The 24,551-nt window shown below is 36.1% G+C and overlaps 1 protein-coding gene across 1 annotated transcript in view; it reads left to right on the top strand.

Annotated features, from left to right (window-relative positions):
* Window positions 1-24,551, top strand: part of LOC103272242 (mitogen-activated protein kinase kinase kinase 13) — a gene marked incomplete at its 3' end in the record, with an annotated part of 161,246 nt that overhangs the window by 1,345 nt on the left and 135,350 nt on the right. The window contains exon 2 of the mRNA XM_008069729.1: window positions 291-417. The remainder of the gene's footprint in view (window positions 1-290; window positions 418-24,551) is intronic.

Raw genomic sequence — 24,551 nt, 5'->3', positions numbered from 1 at the left:
CCCAATTTCTGATAAGTGTTGGTGTCCAAGGCATCCCTATATTTGTATGCTCTTACTGTGGTGTCACCTTTAGAATATATATAAATATGGTACAGAGCAATATTTTGAGATCCTCTAGATTTATGTTAATATTATTGTCTTAAAGTCTGATTGTGCTACCTCAGTCTTCTGTTCAATGTCATGTCCACTAAATTTTGCACATCTTAATATCTATACTGTTATTTATAATTGATTAATTGGTATCCAAGTGGTAACTTAGGTATGTGCATTGACATTCTTGAGGTTTTCAGTTTTGCAGAACACTGATATCTATGGACTCTAAAATGGACTTCATTTAAAGAAATCTATGGACCATTAATGGACAAAAACATGAATCGATATGTATTGTGGCATTCAAATCCTAGCACTTTGGGAGAGGTAAGTTGTTGAATGTGTTTTATGTTAGGTGAGGTATTAGAACTAAGCCCTAGATTTGCCCAGGAAACTGTAGGATTATAATTAAAAATCTGAATCTTTTTATGTTTTAATCAGGACCTTCCAAAAAGAGGTTTGTATTGTAGGATATGAGGCAATTGTTACTATTTTCCTGTCAGGTTGGTCAGGAATTTAGAAGATTGACAAGCGCTGTATTTATCTTGTTTCTGGAAGGTTGCTGCTCTGCTTTTCTTTTTTTGGAGAGACTCAGCACTGATTTGTTTCAATCTACAGATCACCTGTAGAAATGAGGCCTCAATAGTCATTTAAATCATCTTGCATCCAAGTTTGGCTGCGTAGTAGTATATGTCCCAAATATACTGGTCAATTTTTTGTGTGCGCCTTATATTTAAGCAAGAAAAGAGACCAAAACATCTATTTTTTCTTAACTCTGCCTTATTTATGCTATTTTCTTTTTTTTCTTTTATCTTTCTTTTAAAAATCTGTTCGATAGTTTATTCTCCAGGCCCTTTATCTTTCTATCTCAGGGGATAAAGTTTCTCTTTTTCCTATTTTACCTTTGCTAATTCATCAGTTTGTTAATTTTCAAAACCTTAACTTCTAACTTTATGATAGTATTTAACACCTTTTGATGACTAAACATTTAACTTGTAGTTTTTCCTAGTCTCCTTTGTAGAGACACTGCTGGCTTCTTGTTCAGAATTTGTTTAATTCTGACAGCAGGCAGTACTTCTAGGAATCCATGCTTTAGATATAGTTGAGCTTGCACACAAAAAGTTGCATGCAAATATATTTGTCACATATTGGTTCAATTATTTTTTTAAAACTACAGTAGCTTAAATATGCCTCAACAGAGTTCTAGTTAAATAAGTACCTTTTTACAATGTAATATTTTGCAACTGTTAGAAGAAATGAAGTAGATCTACAGATGCAGATATGGCAAAGTTCCTAATACACATTGTTAACAGAGAAAGACAATATAGAGCTCTATGTATAGTATGTTTCATTTGCTTTTTTTCAAAAACATATGTTTACATACATACATGCAAAATTTTTTCAAAGTTATGTAAGGAATTATTGACAGAGGTACAAGACTCACATTTTTTCTGTATACTCTTTTTTGGGGGAAGGGGGTTTTGAGACAGACTTTCACTCTGACTTCCATGCTGGAGTAAAGTAGCATGATCATGGCTCATCAAAGTCCTGGACTTAAGCAATTCTCCTGTATCAGCTTCTTGAGTAGCTGGGACTACAGGCATGCGCCACCACACTTGGCTAATTCTTCTATTTTTTGTAGAAACGAGGTCTTGCTGGTCTCGAACTCCTGGCCTCAAGTGATCCTCCTGCCTCAGCCTCCTAAAGTGCTGGAATTACAGGTGTGAGCCACCATGCCCAGCCAAGAGCATGTTTTGATTTTCATAATGCTAAGAAACAAACAGCAAGGCTTTAAAGGTGATTTAATAATTATGAATGAGCCTATTATACTGCTTCTTATGATTTTCTGTTTTTGTAATTATTTGCACCAGTAGCGGGAGTGGGCTTATACAAGTGAGTTTTTTTTTTTCCAGGGCTGCACGGAGGTTTATGATATTGTACTAGCTTTTAAACTTTGACATCAGATTTTTACTATTAATAAGAACTTATGAATACTAAGTGCTTAGTGCTGCTGAATTCAGTACTCATGTACAGTACATAGCATGTTGCTGACCTGGCCAGGTGATATGATGGCTTTTACCTGTGTTTTTATGCTAGGTTTGTATCACATTCGCATGGTTCTGAGCTCAGCATTAATGAATGGAATGAACTATGTTTTATTTGACTTGTTACTTAGGAACTCTATACCCTTTAAACAAGTCTTACAATTATTGTTTTACTTTGTTCTTTATGTTTAGAACTGGCTTAAGGCATTTTGAAGAATGGCTTGTTCTCTGTTAGTAAAATCAGTAAACTAGAAAGATAATTTAGAAAAAGATGTATGAATGATCTCATTTTGTATTACTTTAAATTGGCTGATTATCTGCCTTGGGGTTCAGTGAAAAGTTCTGGTGTCTCACCTCTCTAACCATTTTTTGTCTTCCTATACAGTTACTGTGAGACATTTAGAATAATAGTAATAAGTGAGTAAAATGAATTATACAAAAAAAGATATAATAATTATTTTATTAATAAAGGGATTTTATTTGAAACATGCTTGAGAATAGACAATGTAAGATACATACCTATATGATATCACTGATTGTGTGTCTTACTAAAATCATAATGAAGGCTGCTAATCCAGAGGCTTGGTCATGATGAATGGAATAGAACAGGTTATGGTATATCAGGCATTTTGTACCATACTTTGGTAGAGTATTTTGCATACAATCATCTCTGTTAAATAATGCTTTGCCTCTTAAAATCCTGGAGATTAATCACCATATCACGAAAGAGAAATCATTGGATGAGGTGCCTATAGTGAGATTCCTTACTCCTGCTAAGAGAATGAATAGCAGGGTAGGTTGTTTTCCTGCTTCAAGATGCTAGAATATAGTAAAGGTGATATATGGAAACAAAGGAGATAAACATGAATATAAAAGTTACATGTAGAGAACATAGAATTGAGGAAGATACTTGTATGTGTGTGTATGTGTGTGCATAGATGTATAATACATTATAAATATTATTTTTTGAAAACTAGATAGAAAGTAATCCATTTATTCAGTTAGTGCAATGAGGAAAAAAAGTCAGCACTTTAAGGCCATAGAGCTGGGCCTGTCATGGGCTAATTCGTGATTTTGAGTGTAGCTTGTAGAATTTTGGAAGTTTTATGATTATTCACAGGGTCCAAATGACAGGAAGAAAGATAAAAACCTTAGTGAGAAAATTAAAATCTTGCAGCATAAACAATTATGGCTAAGGGTAGCTTTTAAGATTCTACTTTGTGGTATTGTTTTGGGTAGGAGAAAAAAGAAGAGAGAACTCAAAAATATATTACTGTTCAATTTGAATTGAGCTAAATCCATAAGCCTTTCCTAGCATCCCAGTTGTGTATGACTAAGATTAAACAGACCCCATTAACCTACAAAGTATTAATATAGGATTTCATTACTAAGTATACCTTGAAGATCAAGAGAACCATTTTTAATCATTTTTGTGATTATATAAAAGGACAATTGTCATGATTAGATTGAGGGGATTAGGACTATTTTGTTAAAAACAATACAAAATGGAATGCTTTGGAACAGTTGGATAAACTCAATAGGAAATACACTCATTCTCAATTATTTGAGGCCAAAACTAATTCTAAATGGGAGGAAGTATAGAACTAGTCAGCAGTGAAGCAGATTGTGTCACGAGGCAGTGAACTTCTTTCTGGTCATTAGGGTTGCTTAAGCAGAGGTTGAACATCAGAACATTGTAGAGGGAATTTTGCATTGTATGGGATAGCGTACTAGATTGTTTTGAAGGCCTATTTCAAATCCTAAAAAAGATGTTGTAGTGTAATAAAGTGTTTTATTGTAGATGAGTTTACATCTATTATAGGTTACGTCTATTATTCCTGTATTTAAATACTATAGCCAACTTATCCACTGGTTGCCTCAATTTACATAATCAGGACATACATTTAAAAATTACCTGAACACCCAAATTATAAGACACAAAATCTGTGTGTTTTTCGCAGGCCCTTACTCAGTTTTCTTACTTTTATTTTAAACACAGTTCCGACCAGCTTAATTAACTGGTATCAAACTCCACAGCATATTAGAAGTAACAAATTGTGAATAGGCCAAGCACTCCTATTAGAGGCAGGCACATTGACAAGGAAGGAAAAGAAAAAAGTCATAAAGCAAACTAGCTAATTTTAAACTTGTAGCAATCAGAGTCCTTTTTATCAAATGAAGAGACAGCTCTGTATTAATGGATGTTCAAACTGATAACCCTGACCGAATGAATGTAAGTAATATTATGCTTAGTATTTTTTTGTTGAAGAAGTCAGGGAAGAATACCTTTATTTTATAAAGATCTCTTCAGTGTGTTTAATAACAGAAGACAGATTTTTTGGCATTTGGAGAGGCTGCGTGGTACAGCGGAAAGAGCATAGATCCTAGAATAGTATAGGCAGGTTTGAATCTGGGCTCCAATCTTTACCAGCTGTTTTGCTAGCTAAGTTTTATTATTTATTCCAAGCCTCAGTTTCTTCATCTGTAAAATAGAAATTTACTGAAGATTAGGTAATATATATGAAGGTTTGCCTGCACTAGATACTAAGTAAATAATAGCTATTATTGTTTTTATTATTATTATTTATTTATTTATTTGAGTTGGAGTCTCACTCTGTTGCCCAGACTGGAGTACAGTGGCCGCTCCTGGCCACCGCAGCCTCGACCTGCTGGGCTTCGGCGATCCTTCTGCTTCAGCCTTCCAATTAGCCAGAATTACAGGCATGCGCTACCACACCTGGCTGATTTTTTGATTTATTGTAGAGATGAGGTCTCGCTGCCCAGGCGGGTCTTGAACCCGCGGGCTCAGGCAATCCACTCACCTCAGCCTCCCAAAGGCACGAGATTACAGGCTGTGCCACCTAGCCCAGCTTGTTATTTTTATTATTAACCATAAAGCTTACTCTACCTTGAATTTTTTTGTTTAACTCTTCAAATAGAACAGGAACAGACTTATCTAGTAGTTTTAGTGTACATTTAATATATATTAATGCTAATAATGATTATGTCATGCTTTAAAAAACTTGTTAAAAAAATTATACACATGGGCATCCTCTTTCAGGTCCCCTCCCACTATGGAAGCTTTTCTGTCTTCTTAATAAATCCTACTTTCTCACAAAAAAAAAAAAAGAAAAATTATACAAGTAATCCATATTCACTTTACAAAAATTAGGTTATAGAAAATATATTTAAGCAAAAAGGTGTAAAATCACCCAAATCCACTATCACTGTTAATATTTTAGTGACATGCTTTATTTTTAAACTGCTTTGAGATTCCTACAGGGTGTCACTTCTGCATGGTTACTGCTGAAACTTTCTATATTATTACTGTTGGAGCATTTATATTAGTCACTGTGCTTTCTAATCATAATATGCAATGAGAGATTGTGGCATGGCATGTTCCTGATTACAGTAAAGCCCTAGTCTTGATAAATTTTGTTGTACTGAAACCCTTTCTGTAGAGCAGTGGGTGTAGCTTTCTGTTCTGGAGCCAGAGGGACTGAGTTTGAATATTGGCTGTGCTATTTACTAGCTAGGTATCTGCCTGAATTTCTTAATTTCTCTGTGCCTCAGTTCTTCACCTGTAAATTAGGGATAATAGTAGTATCTAATTCATGGGTTGTTATGGGGATTAAAGGAGTTACTTTATATAGAGTGCTTAGAGCAATGCTTTGGCACAAAGTACAAACTCAGTAAATATTAGGTGCTGCTATTATTATTATTATTAACTTTTGGAAGTGCAAACTTTTCTTGAAAAAAAGCCAGGCTGATAGGAGCACATAAAGTAAACAAACAAACAAACAAACAAACAAACCAGAAAGAATGCAGAACTAAGTCAATTAAAGAGATTAAAAATTTTCTCCAAAAAAGAGAGGGGGGAGTTGAAACAAATTCTAGTATCCCCTGACGGACACAGGCCACTGGTAATTATTTACTGAGCTGGAATTTCAAGTGGCCTTTCTTCTATTATATTATTCCATTATATTGTGCATATGTTTACGATATTTTTACTATATGTTTTTCATTTGAACCTTGCAAAGGCTTCTGGATTTTTTTATTTGAAGACTTTGTTACTTTTCTCCCTATTTAAATATTTTCTAATCACAATATTCCTGCTTTAGCTTCTTTTCCTATCCCACAGAAAATCAATGTCATTTTATGCTGGCTCTTCCAACAAACATTTTGGCCATGGTTTCAGAGATCAAAAGCTCTTTAAGACAATATGATATCACGGGTAGTGATCAAAGAGTTGCAAGAAATTATCATTAAATCAGTTCATCTCACTACAGCCGCAGGATGTTTCTATAAGAACTTTAAATTCCTTTGTAGTTTACAGTGAAGAATCAAAGAAATAAGCCAATGAAAATATTTAGCCATTCTGTATATATATCTTTTCAAACTTTTTCCTTTTCTCCTTTGTTTTTTATTTTCTCTTGTATTCTTTCATAATGGTTTCTAGTGATCTGATTACTGACCAGAGTTATACTTTTTACTTCTCTTTTAAAAAAAAAATAGTTGATTAGACTTGCTAGTAGAATTTTTTGTTTTGTTTTCAAGCATCAAGTACCAAGTTTTTGAAGACCATGGCCTACCTTCATTATGCATTCAAGATTTGAATTTGAATAATCTCATCAAGACTTAGATCTTCAGAAGCTTCAAGTCTCATCTGCATAATAAAGCTCTCCATTGAACCCTCTCACAAAAGTAAAAGCTCAAAAAAGACTAAAATCTACTAGTATTCCATTTTATATCCCTTCCTCTGACTTCTCTTCAATTTCCTTGGCCTCTAGGGTCTTTCACATTGCTTCTATGACTTTAGACGATAACTACAAAATAGTGCTTTCCAAAAAATATATGTTCTGTGACCCTAAGTTTTCATTGGCAGAGAAGCATAAACTTAACATGATAAACTTAGATTTAGGTCTTTTGTTGTATCCTAAATAAAGCTGCATCAACAATAAGAAAATGAGGATGAAGTGGTAAAAATACTTGAGGTTAGTTTATACTCTAGAAGCTATGTGGTTTAGAGAAAAGAGCCTTTAATCTAAAAATTGTTGACTCTGGCCGGGCTTGGTGCCTCAACCTGTAATCCCTGCACTTTGGGAGGCTGAGGTGAGTGAATTGCCTGAACCGGCAGGTTCGAGACCAGCCTGGGCAATTTGGAGAGACCTCGTCTCTACAATAAATCAAAAATTAGCCAGGCGTGGTAGTGTGCACCTGTAGTTCCAGCTACTTGGAAGGCTGAGGCAGAAGGATCACTGGAATCCAGCAGGTCAATGCTGGGGTGGCTGAGTGTGCCACTGCACTCCAACCTGGACGACAGAGACTCCAACTCAAAAAAAAAAATAAAAAAAAATAAAAAGTTGATGGCTCTTATTCTACCTCTGCCTTTTACTAGGTATGTCACTTTTACTAGGAAAGCCACTTAACCTTTTCTGAACCTTAACTTTATTATCTATGAAGTGAATCTGATATTTTTCCTACCTACCTCACAGGGTTGTTGTGAGGATCAAGTGAAATAATGTACATAAAAAGACTTTTATATAAAATGTATAATATAGACAAAGGGTCCTCAAGTCTTGGACCTGGGAAGGTGGACGATTTAAGCACACTGAAAACGGGTATCATGTCCAGGATGAATACATGGTAGCAAGGCTATATTAATTTTCTTTTCTCTGAGTACATAAAATACTACCACAGACTAATTCCAAGAAGGTGCAAGACCATACATTTCCCTAAAATTATAGTTCAGCATTAGTAATGCTCTAGAGTAGTTATGGATTATAGCATAATAGTGTTTTGCAAAATATGTTTACTAAATTGTGAGCAGTATTTTTTTAACTAATATTTTTTCTTAATGAAAGAACATAGAGCAGAATATTTCACAATCTATCCCACATGATAAGAGTAAATATTGTGTAAATGTGTGTGTACTTGGTCATTAAATAAAATTTATTTTTTTCTGTGAGCTACAGTTGCTGTTCTTGGAGTATCATTTTAGTTCTAATGCCTTTCTACACGTCTGTATTCTGAGGAGTCTCAGTGTTTCTTTTTACTTCATGCTACTACTTGTGACAAATAAATTAACAGTATCAATTTGACTTTTGTTTTAATTGAATTTTTTTTTTTTTTATTTCATAGCACAAGGAAAACCTATGTGCCTTATAGGTATTTACTATTCTAATACTATGAATTCTGACACTAGACTATTGGAGCATTTAAATGCTTGGTTCAAATTCTACTGGTAGAAAGATTGTATGAAATATTTTTATTTAAACTTTTTTGTTTTACTTTTATCTTTTTGGCCTAATGGCAAACAAAAACTTCTACTTAGTTTACAATTGTTTGAGGACTAAGTAGAGAAAAGCTATAAAAATTATAGTTAGCATGACTAGATGTTTGATGGTCTCTAGAGAAGAAATACCTTTTTTTTCTTCCTCTGAGTAACTAGATTTAGTTTTAGGTAATGGCTTAAGATAAATAAGTCACTGACATTAACTTGTTCAACTGTTTTCCCTAAAAACAGATACCACTTCTTTGGTGATAACATGATTTAAGTTAGCATAGGTGACTTTTATAGGATCCATAAACAGCAGGGAGCGGCTTCTTTCTCTAAGAGTTGTATATTCCAGTTAACTGATGAAAAACTAATTCTTTAGTGCTTCAGTGTTCAAAAATGCTATATTTGGTGCCCTGGATTACTTAAACTTTGATAGAAGGTTGTACAAGGTATTGATTTTCTCTGCTTACAAATTGTATACATGTCTACAGTCCCATCAATATGAATATTTTTCATAAGATTTAAAATGTAGAATTCAACTGCTTCACTTTTCCTGAACTGTCATGGCCAAGTGTCTTGCATTCGTGAAGACAAAACAAATTGCATAGATTGTACAAATGGAAGTGGCTATGTTTATGAAAATTTGGCAGCTCTGGCATAAAATCTTATTAACATATATGATTGAAATTTTGTTGTTCCTCCTACTCCCATGTCCCTGCCACAAAAAAATAAAATCACATTGTCATTTACTACTTCTCCATGTAGAGAGTAGGATCCACCTATGAAAAAGTTAAAGCAATAGTTAGGTACCTTTAGCCATCTTTTACCTTCTTCTTCAACTCTCATGGATCTACTCCATCATGAAATTCTGACTTTTCTATCTCCTAATTCTTTCAAACTATCCATCTCTGTTCTCAGCGTCCACCACCCTTATGCTGTTGTCATCTTCACCTGCACATCTGCAATATCTCTGGATGGTCTTCTATATTCACTCTTCTTTCCTCTGATCTCGTTGTTTTTAGGGTGATCTTTAAAAATTACAGCTTTAGGCCTGGCTCAGTGGCTCGGCCTGTAATCCCAGCACTTTGGGAGGCCGAGGCAAGTGGACTGCCTGAGCCTGCGAGTTCGAGACCCACCTGGGCAACTTGGCGAGACCTCGTCTCTATGATGAATCAAAAAAAATTAGCCAGGCGTGGTAGCACGCACCTGTAGTTCTGGCTATTTGGAGGCTGAGGCGGAAGGACTGCCAGAGCCCAACAAGTCAAGGCTGCAGTGGCTGGTATCGTGCCACGGCACTCCAGTCTGGGTGACAGAGTGAGACTCCAACTCAAAAAATATAATAATAAAATAAAAATAAAAAATACCCCTTTAATCTTTTTGGTCCCCTAATTTAAACTCTTAATAATTAATTGCCCTTAGAATTCAACCCCATATCTATAATCAGTCTTCTTTGCCTACTAGGTTTTAGCCATAATGGTCTTCCAGTTCTCTTGTTTCCAACCCTCCCATCAGGGTTTTTGCAGATACTTTCTGTTTGGGATGCTGTCTTCCCTCGTATCCCTGTTAACTCATGCCAACTTATACTACAAATTTCATTTTAAATATTATTTCCTCAAAGAAGCCTTCCCCATACCCCAGGCTAGATTAAACTTTCCTCTTCTACCATTCTTTCACAAATCACTTGGTTTTTCTCACACCTAGCATAACTGTAATTATTTCTCATATTTAGTTATTTGTCAATCATTGTACCCACAAGACTAAACCTTCATGAGGGCAAGGACTGATGTGTGTTTTATTTATACTGTATACCCAATGTTCTTGCGTTAGATGTCTATGCTTTTAATCTCTCATCTTCTTCAGGCTTTTTGGGTTATGATATATCACCTCTCATTAAGGCCCATCTTATTTTAAATTGTTACCTCACTATATGGCATGCTCTGAGTGGCATGCTTTTTGCAAGTGTTTTTCCCAGTGCCCAGAAGGGTGAGTGACAGATGGCAGGCACTTCTTTGAAGTGAATGAATTTAACTTGTACTCACAGACACAGATATTTGGGACAATGAGATCTGCAGCTCAAATTATAAGGGTTTAATATTTCAAATTTATTTTTAAAAGGTGAGTTTATTTAAATTTATTTATATCCTGCCTTGTTCTTAAAGCAAATATTTGAAGGGATTTGCATATGGTACAATGGGATGAATACATAAGGAGAACAAAACAAAGGGAATGTCCTAGTGGTACTAAAGTGGGTAAAGTTAATCTCCAGAAGGTCCTGCATAGTGGCTAAAGGCAGGTTGTAAATTTGACTCATTAAAGAGTTAGCTTGCTCAGAAATCACAACTGGTCTGGAGTCATGAACTTTGGCACAGGTTCTGTGGCATAGGTCACAGATATCTGTCTTGCATAGGAACCCAGAAAACCTATTAACTATAAGAAATTGTAAAATGACTCTTCTAAAAAAAAACTTGCTTTCTTTATTAGAAAATTTTCTATTGGTGTAAAATGTACGCAGTCTGTCCATTATAAAGGCTCTGCTACATCTGAGCGACGACAGTCACAGCTACCAGTCTGCCTATATAATGTCCAGGACATTTCAAGGTTGATTCAAACTTAGTAATTGGATATTTTTAAAGTTAGCTGTCAAAGATGTCAACCAGCACATTAATTACCCTAGTTTCTCCTACCCTAATCATGAAGTAGTCTAAGAGTCTAGTGGTTGTGGCTTCCTTCCTTTTGAGTTAGATGATTGGCAACTTAGAAATAAGTTCTTATATAATCAACAACTGAATTGAGGAGAATTGGGAGTTAAATAGGTAAATTAGACTTCAAGAAATTTTTCAGCAATACAGTCACCAAAATCAGAGCCACCTTGTATGTGTGTGTCTATAAAGTTAAATGGGGCATTCCACAGTGCATGTTCTTCAGTTTATGAAATGTATACTTTCCTACTTCTGTTCTCTTTTTTTGTCATTTAAAACTGAGTTTCAGAATTGTGGCCATACCTGCAAGTGAGAGATAAAGCAGGGGATGTGGGGATGACCTTTTGGTAAACTCTATAGTACTTCACTGAACAGAGCTGGCATTTGGCAAATATGCTAGCTCTTATTTGACTTTTTCTTCTTTCTTACCTTTCTCCTTCCTATCTTGGACTCGGAGATAAACAACAATATGTTTTGAAGTCAGATCTTCTATCCTGCCCCATTTAGTCAAGATTGAAAGAAGAGTACTAAACCTGTAGTAGCATTAAGAAAATCATGCTACTTGGAAGGCTGAGGTGGAAGGATCGCCTAAGTCTGGCAGGTCGACACTGGGGTGACTGTGAGCATGCTACTGCACTCTAGTCTGCGCCACAGAGTGAGACTCCAACTCAAAAAAAAAAAAGAAAGAAAGAAAATGAAGATATATATACATGTATTATACTACATATATAATAGCATATATTATATATACAATGGAAATGTAAGAAAGTCATGGTGATATATAGATAATCTCACTTTGTGTCCAGGCTGAAGTGCAATAACACAATCGTAGCTCACAGCTACCTGGAACTTCTGGACTCGAGTGATCCTTCTATCTCAGCCTCCTAAGTAGCTGGGACTATAGGTGTGTGCCACCTGTAATATTTTTAAAAATTTTTTTCAGAGATGGGGTCTCACTAGATTGCTCAGGCTGGTCTTGACCTCCTAGCTTCAAATGATCCTCCCACTTTATCTCCCAAAGCACTGGGGGATTACAGGCATGAGTCAAGGCGCCTGACTGAAAATATGTATTTTTTAAAAAAAATCATTTATGTTTCATGCATTTTGAGGAAAAAATATGAGCAGACACAATAGAAATACCACAGAACCATTAAAATGGGCAATTCACATGAAGGTATTTTATCAAAAGCATTATGTATAACATGTTTTTGATTAAATGATCATATTGTGCTATATTTAATTTGTAAGTATACAGTGTTCTAACTAAAAATGTGTTAATTAAATTTGCTAAACATATTTATTTGATGGAACTTTATGTTCACTTTTTAAGAAATCAAGCATCCGTTCATTTTGGTATTTGATGAGTAACAGGAGAAAACCTGAGAATAGACAGAACCATCAGTGTAAAAGTAATGCAAAGGTCATCATATCTTCCAGCATAAGTGATGTGGAAGCAGAAAGATCTTGTTTTCAGTAAAAGTGTTGAAGTGGCAGAAAGAAAATATCCCCCAACTAGTTTGCTGACACAAATTTTGCCATACAGCGAGGACAAAAATATATGTCCAAGCTTTTAACTCAGTGTTTCCCAAATGTATTCGAATGCCTGACATAACTAAAAGAGACTCTGTAAACCAAAAAATTGTGTAATAACATGTGTCTGGAACATTTTGCATTCTTTATTGGAAATTTATAACACATAGTAACATTTTTCAAATATGTGTAACCAGAACTCTTTTTGCTCATACAATCTATTAATAACTCTTGGAATAGTCTTTTGGGAAATGCTGAACATTTTACTTCTTTTTAGAATGTAGAAAGTTGCAGGAGAACATTGCTCCCACCCTAACAATGAGAAAAATCTTAATCCACAAAGTCATAACATTTCTTGACACCATCAGAGACTTGAGGTCACAAGGCAATCAGACAAATTGAAATTCCAAAGAGAGGCAAGTCTTTCTGAGGAGAGATAAGACACAGAAACTGTGTTACCTTTGGCAGAGCAAAGGAGGAAGAAAAAGCCACCAGGAAAGTACGTAAGAAAAAACCAGCTAAAATTGTAATACATTCTTAAAGGTTAAATATGGGCTACTGTAATACTTTCAAATAACTGAGAGCCCCCTTCACAAGGGAACTCTTCACTCACTGGCAAGCTTTTTTCCTGTGGACTTCTTTATGAGTTTCCTAGAGCTATCAAAACAAAGTACAGTAATGTGCTTCATAACAATGTTTCAATCAATGATGAACTGCATATATGTACAAAGGTAGCCCCATTAGATTATAATACCATATTTTTTATTTTTTGAGTTGGAGTCTCACTCTGTCACCCAGACTGGAGTGCAGTGGCCGCTCCTGGCCACCACAGCCTCGGCCTGCTGGGCTCTGGCAATCCTTCCGCCTCAGCCTTCCAAGTAGCTGGAACTACAGGTGCATGCTACCACGCCTGGCTAATTTTTTATTTTATTGTAGAGATGAGGTCTCACCAAGTTGCCCAGGTGGGTCTCAAACCTGCGGGCTCAGGTAATCCACTCACCTCAGCCTCCCAAAGTGCTGGGATTACAGGCTGAGCCACCGAGCCCGGCTTATAATACCATATTTTTACTGTACCTTTTCTATGTTTTGCTACACAAACACCTGCCATTGTCTTATAATTGCCTACAGTATTCAGTACAGTAACATGCTGTGCAGGCTGTAGCCTGGGAGCAATAGGCTATACCATAGAACCTTAGGTACATAGTAGGCTACACCATCTAGGTTTGTTTGTGTAAGCACACTCTCTGAGGTTCACACAATGACAAAATCGCCTAACTATGCATTTCTCAGAACACATCTCCAATAAGCAACACATTACTGTACCACAAGTTGGAATGGCTTAAAACAACAGAAATTTATTGTCACATTTCTGGAGGCTAGAAGTCCAAAACCTAGGATTTGGCAGGGCCATGCTCTCTGAAGGATCTAGGAAAGAATCTGTTCTGTCTCTCTCTTAGTTTCTGGTGTTTGGTAGCAGTCCTTGGCATTCTTGCTTTGAGGCAGTGTAACTCTAATCTCTACCTCAATGTTCATATTGCTATCTTCCCTCTACGTCTATGTGTCTGTTTCTTTCTTTCTCTTTTTCTACGATCTTAAACCATTTTTAAAGGTACAGTACAGTAGTATTAACTATATCCACATTGTTGTGAAATAGATCTCTAGGACTTTTTCATCTTGCAAAACTGAAACTTTGTAACCCTTTGAGTAACTCTCCTTGACTCCTCTCTCCAGCCCCGGCAACCACCATTCTACTTCCAATTTCTAAGTGTTTGACTACTTTAGATACTTCATATAAATGGAATCATGCAGTATTTTTCTTTTTGTGACTGACTTGTTTCACTTAGCAGAAAGTTCTCAGGGTTCATCTACGTTATAATATATGACAGGATTTCCTTCTTTCTTAAGCTGAATAATATTCCACCATATGAATATACCAAATTTTCTTTATCTGTATATCTGTTGATGGACACTTAGGTTGCTTTTACCTCTTGGTTATTGTGAATAATGTCACAAAGAACATCAGTGTGTGAACATCTCTTTGAGATCGTGTTTTTAATTCTTTTGGATATATATCCTAAGTGAAATTGTTAAATTGTATGGTAATTCCATACTGTTTTCCATAGCAGCTGCACTATTTAACATTTCCACTAACAAAGTACAAGGGCTCCAATTTCTCCATATCCCTGTAATGCTTGTTATTTTGGTTTTTTTTTTTTAATAGTGGCCATCCTAACACATGTGAGACGATCTTATTATGGTTTTGGTTTGCATTTCCTAATGATTAGTAATACTGAGATTCTTTTTATATGCTTGTTGGTCATTTGTATATCTTTGGAGAAACATCTGTCAAGTTCTTTTGCCCATTTTTAAACCAGGTCATTCTGGGGTTTTGGTGTTAAGTCCTAGGAGTTTTTTGTTTGTTTGTTTGTTTGTTTGATTCTGGATCTTTTCTCCAATTTTCTAGGTTGCCTTTGCATTCTTTGATTATATCCTTTGGCTGTATGAAAGTTTGTAAATTTGATATAGTCCCATATGTTTATTTTTGCTTTTGTTGCCTGTGTTTTTGGTGTTATATCTAAGAAATCATTCACTAATATAATGTCATGAAGCTTTACTCCCATGTTTTTCTCCAGTTTTATAGTTTCAGGTCTTACATTTAGGTTTTAAATCCATTTTTGTGGTAATTTTTGTATGTGGTATATTGCAAGGGTCCAGCTTAATTCTTTTGCATGTGGATACCTGGTTTTCCCAGCACCATTTGTTGAAGAGACTATCCTTTTTCTATGTGTAGCCTCAACTTGTCAAAGATCATTTGACCATATACATGAGGGTTTATTTCTGGGCTGTCTATTCTGTTCCACTGGACAGTATTTCTGTTTATGCCAGTACCATACTATTTTGATTGCTGTAACTTTGTAATATGCCTTAAAGTTGGGAAGTTTGAGGCCTCCAGTTTGTTTTTCTTTCTCAAAATTGTTTTGTCTACTCAGAGTTCTTTGAGATTCCATATGCATTTTAAGATTTTTTTCTATTCAAAAATGATTGTTGGGATTTTGATAGAGATGACATTGAATCTTTAGATCACTTTGGGTAGTATAGACGTTTTATTTATTTATATATTTATGTATTTATGTATTTATTTGAAACAGGATCTCACTCTGTCATCCAGGCTGGAAAACAGTGTTGTGATCATAGTTTACTGCAGCCTTGAACTCCTGGCCTCAAGTGATCCTCCCACCTCAGCCTTCCAAAATACTAGGTCTACAGGCATGAAGCACAGTGCCCAGCCTTCTGCATTTCAATAATATTGTCTTCCATTCCATGAACACGAGATGTCTTTCTATTTATTATGTGTGTCTTCTTTAATTTTTTCAACAATGTTTTCTAGTTTTCAGTGTATAATTCTTTTGCCTCCTTCATTACATTTATTCTCAATTATTTTATTATTTTTGATGCTACTATAAATAGGATTTTTTTTTTAGTTTCCTTTTACAGATGATCCTTTTACAATATATAGAAACACACTGATTTTGGTTGATTTTGTATTCTATACCTTTGCTGAATTTGTTTTTTAATTCTAATAGGGGCCGGGCTCGGTGGCTCAGCCTGTAATCCCAGCACTTTGGGAGGCCGAGGTGAGTGGCTTGCCGGAGCCCGCAGGTTCGAGACCCGCCTGGGTAGGCAAGACCTCATCTCTACAATAAATCAAAAAATTAGCCGGGCGTGGTAGCACACGCCTGTAATTCCAGCTACTTGGAAGGCTGAGGCGGAAGGATCGCTGGAGCCCAGCAGGTCGAGGCTGCGGTGGCCGGGAGTGGCCACTGCACTCCAGTCTGGGCAACAGAGTGAGACTCCAACTCTTAAAAAAAAAAAAAAAAAAATTCTAACAGGGTTTTTTTTGTGGAAGCTTTAGGGTTTTCTATGTGTAATATCAAGTCATCTGTGAACAGAGATAATTTTACTTCTTCCTTTCCAATTTGGATTCTTTTTATTGCTAATTGCTCTGGCTAGGACTTCCAATATTGTGTTGAATAGAATTGGTGAAAGTGTCATCCTTGCCTTGCTTGTGATATTAAAGGGAAAGCTTTCAGCTTTTTTACCATTGAGTATGATGTTATCTATGGGCTTTTCATAAACAGCCTTTACTATGTTGAGGTAGTTTCCTTCTATTTTCTGTTTTGGGGGATGTTTTTATCATGAAAGGGTATTGAAGTTTGTCAAGTGATTTTCTGCATCAATTGATACGATCATGTGTTTTTGGCATTCATTGTTAATGTGGTGTATTGCATTGATCGATTTTCATATGTTGAGTCATCCTTGCATTTCAGGAATAAATCTCACCTGATTACAGTGTATAGTTCCTTTCATGTACTGTTGAATTTGGTTTGCTAGTATTTTGTTGAGAATTTTTTCCATGAATGTTCATCAGGGATATTGGTCTGTAGTGTTGTTTTTTTGTTTTTTTCTTTCTTTCTTGTAGTATATTTGTCTGATTTTAGGATCAGGGTAGTGTTGGCCTCAAAAGAGTTTGGAGATGTTTTTTTCTCTTCAATTTTCTGAAAGAGTCAGAGAAGGATTGTTGCTAATTCTGCTTTAAATGTTTCATAGAACTGTCTGGTGAAGCCATCTGGTAATGGGTTTCTTCTGTTGTTGAGATGTTTTTGTTTACTGACTTAATACCCTCTTTAGTTCCAGGGTTTTTTTCAGATTTTTAATTTCTTCATAATTCAGTCTTGGCAGGTTGTATGTTTCTAGAAATTTATCAGTTTTTCTAAGGTTATACAATTTGTTGGTGTATAATTGTTTATAGTAGTTTCTCATGATCCTTTTTATTTCCATGGCATCAGTCGTAATTTCTTCTTTTTCATTTCTAATTTTTGTTATTTGAATCTTCTCTGTTTTCCCCTTGTTCTAGCTACCTTTGTCAATTTTGTTAGTCCTTATTTTTTTAAAAAATCCAATCCTTAGTTTCACCAATTTTTAAAATTATTTTTCTATTCTATTCTCTATTTTGTTTATTTCTGCCTTTTTATTATTTCCTTCCTAATACTAACTTTGGATTTACTTTGTTCTTTTATTTGTTTGTTTTTAGTTCTTTAAGGTATAAAATTAAGTTGTTAATTTCAGATCTCTCTTTTTTATTGTATGTGATTATTACTAAAAACTTTTATCTTGGTACTACTTGTGCTGCATCTGATAAGTTTTGGTATGTGGTATTTTTGTTTTTATTTGTCCTTGGTATATTTCTAATTTCCCTTGTGGCTTCTTTTTTGACCAGTTGGTTATTTAGCATATTGCTTATTTTTCACATATTTGTGAGTTTTCTAGTTTTCCTTGTTGCTGTTGATTTCTAATTTCATTCCATGTGGTTAGAAAAGATACTTGGTAGCTTTTAAAGTCTTCAGTGTTCTTAAATTTGTTAAGACTTGTCTTATGGCCTGTAATGTTATTTGTCCTGGAGAATGTTTCATGTGTGCTTGAGAAGATTGTGTATTCTACTACTGTGGGAGGGAATATTCTATATATATCTGGTAATTCCAACTGGTCTATAGGATTGTTTAAGTCATCTGTGTTATTGGTTAGCTAGTTGTTCTATCCATTATTGAAAGTGGAACATTGAAATCTCCTAATTTTTTTTTTTTTTTTGAGTTGGAGTCTTACTGTCACCCAGACTGGAGTACAGCCTCAACCTGCTGAGCTCAGGTGATCGTTCCGCCTCAGCTTTCCAAGTAGCTGGAACTACAGGCGCGTGCCACCATGCCTGGCTAATTTTTTTATTTTCTGTAGAGACGCGGTCTCACCAATTTGTCCAAGCTGATGTCGAACCTGTAATCCTCTCACCTCCGCCTCTCAAAATGCTGGGATTACAGGTGTGAGCCACTACACCTGGCTGAAATCTCCTACTGTGACTGTGTTATCAACTATATTTCCTTTCATTATCTGTCAATGTTTGTTCTGTATATTTGGGTACTCTGCTGTTAGACACATATATATTTATAATTGTTATACTTTCTAGTTAATTGACCCTTTATTCATTATATAATGTCCTTCTCTGTCTCTTTTGACTTTTTTTTTTTTAACTTAAAGTCTCTTTTGTCTGATATTAGTTTGTCTACCCCTTCTCTCTTTTGGTTACCATTTGCATAGAATATCTTTTTCCATTCTTTCACTTTTAGCCTATGTGTGTTCTCACTTATAAAGTGAGTCTCTTATACACAGCATATAGCTGGATTTTTTAAAAAATCCATTCTCTATCTTTTTTGTTTGAGAGTTCAATTAGTTTACACTTAAAGTTATTACTGATAGAGAAGGATATACTATTGTTATTTTGTTATTTGTTTTCTATATGTCTTGTAGTTCTTTTGTCCATATTTCCTCTCTTCCTGCCTGCCTTTTTGTTTCATTGACTTTTTGTAGTGAGAGACATCATGTTTTGATTTCTTTCTCATTTTCTTTTTTGTATCTTTTATAAGTATTTTCTTTGTGTTTACAATGGGGATATAGTTTTAACAATCTATTTTAAACTGGTAATAGCTTGATTTAAATCATGTACAAAAATTCTACTCCTTTACATATCCCCCTTTCTTATAGATGTCACAAATTACATCTTTTTATATTTTGTATGCATTCATTAACACAATTTTATAACTGTAGTTTTTACAATGTTTTTATCTCTTAAATTCTACTAAAGCATTAAAGGTGATTTATGTACTACGATTACAGTTTTACACAACTCCATATTCACCTATATATTCATCTTTACAGAGAGCTATATGTTTTTATATACTTTTGTGTATTTTCTGGTATCCTTTGATTTCAACTTAAAAGTTTCCCCTTAATATATTTCTTGTCAGACAGATCTAGTGGTGAGCTTCCTAAGCTTTTGATTATCTGGGAATATAAGCTTTTGATTATCCTTTATGTTTTTTAAAGACAGTTTTGCTGGCTTTTGAATATGTCATCTCACTCCCTCTGGTCGGTAATATTTTTCTGAGAAATCCAATGGTAATATTATGGGAGCTCTCTTGTATGTGACAAGTCACTTTTCCTTTTCTCATGCTGCTTTCAAGATTCTTGGTGTTGGACTTCTGATAGTTTGGTTATTAGATGTCTTAGTGTGGGCCTGTTTGGGTTCATCCTAGTTGGAGTTCTTTGAGGTTGTTGAATTTAGATGTCCATTTCCTTCCTCACATTTGGGAAATTTTCAGTCATTATGTTTTCAAATAAACTCTCTGTTCTTTCTCCTTTTTCTTCTCTTCCTTCTCCTCTTTCTCCTCCTCCTCCTCCTCCTCCTCCTTCTTCTTATAATTCAATTCATGTGTATGTTGGCCAATTAAATGGCGTCACATAAGTCTTTTTTTGTTTTTTTTTTTGAGTTGGAGTCTCACTCTGTCGCCCAGAGTGGAATGCAGTGGCCGCTCCCGGCCACCGCAGCCTCGACCTGCTGGGCTCCGGCGATCCTTCCGCTTCAGCCTTCCGAGTAGCCGGAATTACAGGCGTGCACTACCACACTCGACTGATTTTTTTATTTATTGTAGAGATGAGGTCTCGCCAAGTTGCCCAGGTGGGTCTCAAACCCACGGACTCAGGCAATCCACTCACCTCAGCCTCCCAAAGCGCGGGATTACAGGCTGAGCCACCAAGCCCGGCTACGTAAGTCTTTTATGTATTCTTCACTGTTCTTCCTTTTTCTCTTTTTGTTCCTCTTGATAATTTTTAATGAGTTTGTTGATTTTGTCTTCTGCTTGATTAAATTTACTGTTGAACCTAGTTTTCAATTTATTTATGGTATTCTTCAGATTTAGAATTTCTGTTTGGTCCTTATCAAATGGTTTTATTTCTGTTGATATTCTCATTTTATTTGCATATAGTTTTCTTGATTTCATTTATTTATCTGTGTTCTCTTGTAGTGCATTGAGCTTATTTTGAATTCTTTGGTGATTCATAGATTTCCGTCTATTTAGGATCAGTTTTTAAAAAATATTTATTTTGGTCCTTTGGTTGTGCTATGTTTCTTTGTTTCTTCATATGCTTTGTTATTTTTTGCTGGGATTTGCACATTAGACAAACAATAAAAGCCACTTCTCCCAGTTCTATAAACTAGCTTCATACAGGGAAGACTTTTAGCCTAGCTAGAAATTCTTAGGGCCTCTTAAACCTTTTATGAGGATACATCTCCTCTGGGCTGTACAGGTAATTTCCCAATTAGAGAAGTTTGTTGGTTTTTTTGTTTTGTTTTGTTTTTTCAGGAACTTGCTCCCTCTGTTTTCTGTATATGGTACTGCTAGTTTTCTGACATTCCAACAAGCTGCTGAGCTCTGTTTTCATCCAAAGTTGCCAGTTTTGTCTGCCAGCACTCCAAGCCAGGCAAAATAGAAACCAGTCTCTTGGGTAGTCCCCTGAAAAGCTGAAATGTTAGACATAGTTCCTACTCTTCTCTTTTCTTCACAAGGGAAAAGCCATGATTGGGCATTTTCTCCCAATCTACCTGCTATGCCACCGGTTCTCGGATGCTGTGGCTAGCTGCTGAGCTTTCCCCTGTTCTTGTAGTCCCAAGCATTTGGAGTATGCTGGTTCTATCAGCATTCCATGTCAGATGGGACAGTAGTCAGTCCCTTGGGCAGTCCCTCTAAAAAGCTGGAACTTTGGCTTACATTCTACTCTTTTCTTTCACTTCTGATGGAGTAGATGAAAGTTGGGCATTTACTCCCAATCATGCAGGGCTGGACTGACTTGGAGGAAGGCCTATCACGTGTGAAATGACATAGCTTTTATTGTTTCAGTGTTGCTGTTCTTGGCTTTGAGTTTGCCTAAATTACTTCAAATTCTTAACTGGTTTCTAGAGTTCTTATAAAAGCTTTTTTGGCCGGGCTCGGTGGCTCAGCCTGTAATCTCGTGCCTTTGGGAGGCTGAGGTGAGTGGATTGCCTGAGCCCGTGGGTTCGAGACCCGCCTGGGCAACTTGGTGAGACCTCATCTCTACAATAAATAAAAAAAAATTAGCCGGCGTGGTAGCGCGCGCCTGTAGTTCCAGCTACTTGGAAGGCTGAGGTGGAAGGATCGCCGGAGCCCAGCAGGTCTAGGCTGCAGTGGCCAGGAGTGGCCACTGCACTCCAGTCTGGGTGACAGAGTCAGTATCTCCATGGGGGAACAAAGTCTGGGGCTTCCTATTCTGCCATGTTTTCTCTTCTTATAAGCATGCCAGTCATGTTTGATTAGAGCCCATATTATTCCAGCTTGACCTCATCTCAACTTGATTACATCTGCAAAGAGCCTCTTTCTAAATAGGGTCACATTCATAGGTACTAGGCGTTAGGACGTTGACTTTTCTTTTGAGGGGACATAATTGAACCTACAACAGCCTCCAACAGTGTTCATAATAAGATTGAGAGTGGGACAGCAGATTGGAGAGAGTCATCCTTTAGCAATAGCACAGTTACAAAACCCTGCTTACTTTACCAACCATTCTTTCATATGAAGCAAAAACTTTCGGACTACGACTGTAATTATGATTAGCATGTTAAATGATCTAGTAGAAAAGATAGACCACATGTATGAATAATTGGGGCATTTTAGTAGAGAAATGTAAACTCTAAAAAGAGTTCAGTGAACACACTAAAATTTTAAAAATTAGAAAAATATATCTGAGATGAAGAACTCTCTAGATAGGTTTTTTAACAAACTAGACACAAATGAGAAAGGAATAAGTAAAGTTGAAGATAGATCCTTAGAAGTTACTCAAACTGAGGCACAAAGAGAAACAAAAAGAGTGATATGGAGGAAAAAAAGTGATATGAAAAGAGGAGTAAAGAAATTAAAATAATATGATAAAACTCTTCAGCTACTCAGTTATTCCTCTGATGAGCAGAGGAGTTAATGCCTGCCACTATGCTATCATTGCCATTTCTCTGTGTTCATTTCTTTGTTTCTTATTGCTGCTCTGCTCCTTTCTGCTTTCAATATCCACAGTGATAAGCAAAGACTATACCCACTTTCCAGAAGAAATCTATCTTTTGGTGGAACTTAAGACAACTATGCAAGAGTTAAATCAGAAAGCAGTTTGAATTCAATTATTTTGTGTTTCTCAAAAGTACAAGGAGGACCCACAAAAAACGGTTATTTTTTGGAGGGTGGGCCCCTTGTAGTACAGGATTTCCCCACTAGGTGAGTGTTCTAGGAGCCCATCAGTATCAGTGTACCAACTAGTATTGTTGTGAGAGGCTGCATTTGGCTTCACTGAATTTTTTTTGGAGATTCTTTCAGTGCATTTGCCCATTTCATGATGGATAATTTATGAGTGCGCCTGACTATACCGCAGTGAGTGTTCAGCAGTTTTTGATCAAAATGACATGGCCCCTCTGCCCTACCCTCCCTATTCACCCAATCTTGCCCCAAGCAACTTTTATTTTTGTTTCCCCAGATGATGAAAGTCCTCAAAGGGAAACATTTTGCTAATGTGGAAGAGTTTAATCAAAAAACATCAGAAGCACTAAAAGGCATCAACATCGATGAGTTCAGTAACTTTTGAGCAGTGAAGAAAGCATCTCGATAGGTGCATTGCATCAAATGGAGAGTACTTTAAAAGTGACTAAAGATCAAACATGTAAGAATAAATACACAATTTTTATAAATAAATTCTAGTTTTTTTTGAAGTTCCCTTTTATACATATATCTAGAGCTCAAAGTGGTACCTTGATAAGCCTGGTACCCTGATTTTCTTCTATTTTAGAATGAGGTTTCTAGCAATATACCTACTCCAAGCAGCAGTACCCTTTGTTTCATTGCTAATCCTGAAATCCCATGTTTCTACTCTGAGCCCCAGAATTATTTTTACTCATTTCCTTGGCAGCCTGAGGAAGCCTTCATGCTCACCAAGGTACTCTGATGTCTTGGAGTTCTTAGTCTCCCAAATTGGCATGTAGATCCTTTAGTTATTGTATCTCCTTTCCTTTTCATTCAGCTACTTTGAAAGAGTTCTGCACTTTTGGTTGAAAGTGAAGGGGGAAAGATACTTGGCACATCTTAAAAAATATGTTGTGGTTTTCATATTTGCTTAAGTAGTGTATGCAAATGTTCATCGCATTGCTGTTTTCAAAGATAAAAAGGAAACAGGCTTCATGTCCCTCAAAAGGAAAGTGGATAAATGAGCTTTGCTAGACTATTCATTCATTGGAATAAAATTTAATAATGAATTATAAAACCTCTTATATCAACACAGATCAGTCCCTAAAATCATGTTGAGTACAAGTTGTGAAACGTATTGCCCTTGTAAGAGCCTGAATGTTATTTAGAAAGGCAGCGGGTAATAGCCACTATGTCTTTGGTGTCATGAATGATTTCATGGGACTGGGGAAACAATGGGATTTTTAAATTCTATTTTTCCACATAAAGTCTTTCCTCTATTGGGTACTCTGAAGACTGACTAACCTTTGCCACAGGCTGCCAACCAAGGAGAAGCTCATTTACTTGTATAGCTGCCTCCTCCATTTGAGCCACATAACCCTCCAGAACCAATACTGCTTTTCATTCTCCAAGATGCAGGTGATCTCAGTTCTAATTTTGTTTCTTTGGCTGTGCTGCTCTGAGTCTATCCATGCATGTGTGTTTCAAGGGTCATGCAGAGAGATTCTTGGACAGAAATTGGGGATCAACCCTCTGGCAGGATTGGATTAGGGGATTTTAGTGTCTGCCTCAGCCTTCCAACTAGCTGGAACAACAGGCGTAAACCTAATTTTTTTTATTTATTGTAGAAACCAGGTCTCGCCAGGTTTTCCAGGCTGGTCTTGCAGCCCTGGGCTCAGACAATCCTCTTGCCTCAGCCTCCCAAATTGCTGAGATTACAGGCATGAGCCACTGCATCTGGCTAAAAATACCATTTTAAAAAATATTATTTGAGACTTATCTCTAT

The sequence above is a fragment of the Carlito syrichta genome, unplaced genomic scaffold, assembly GCF_000164805.1.
Source record: "Carlito syrichta isolate Samal-C Ts95f unplaced genomic scaffold, Tarsius_syrichta-2.0.1 Scaffold111496, whole genome shotgun sequence".
In the NCBI taxonomy this organism is placed as follows: Eukaryota; Metazoa; Chordata; class Mammalia; order Primates; family Tarsiidae; genus Carlito; species Carlito syrichta.
Note: the sequence above shows the minus strand (reverse complement) of the source record. Positions and strands in the feature narration are given on the sequence as shown.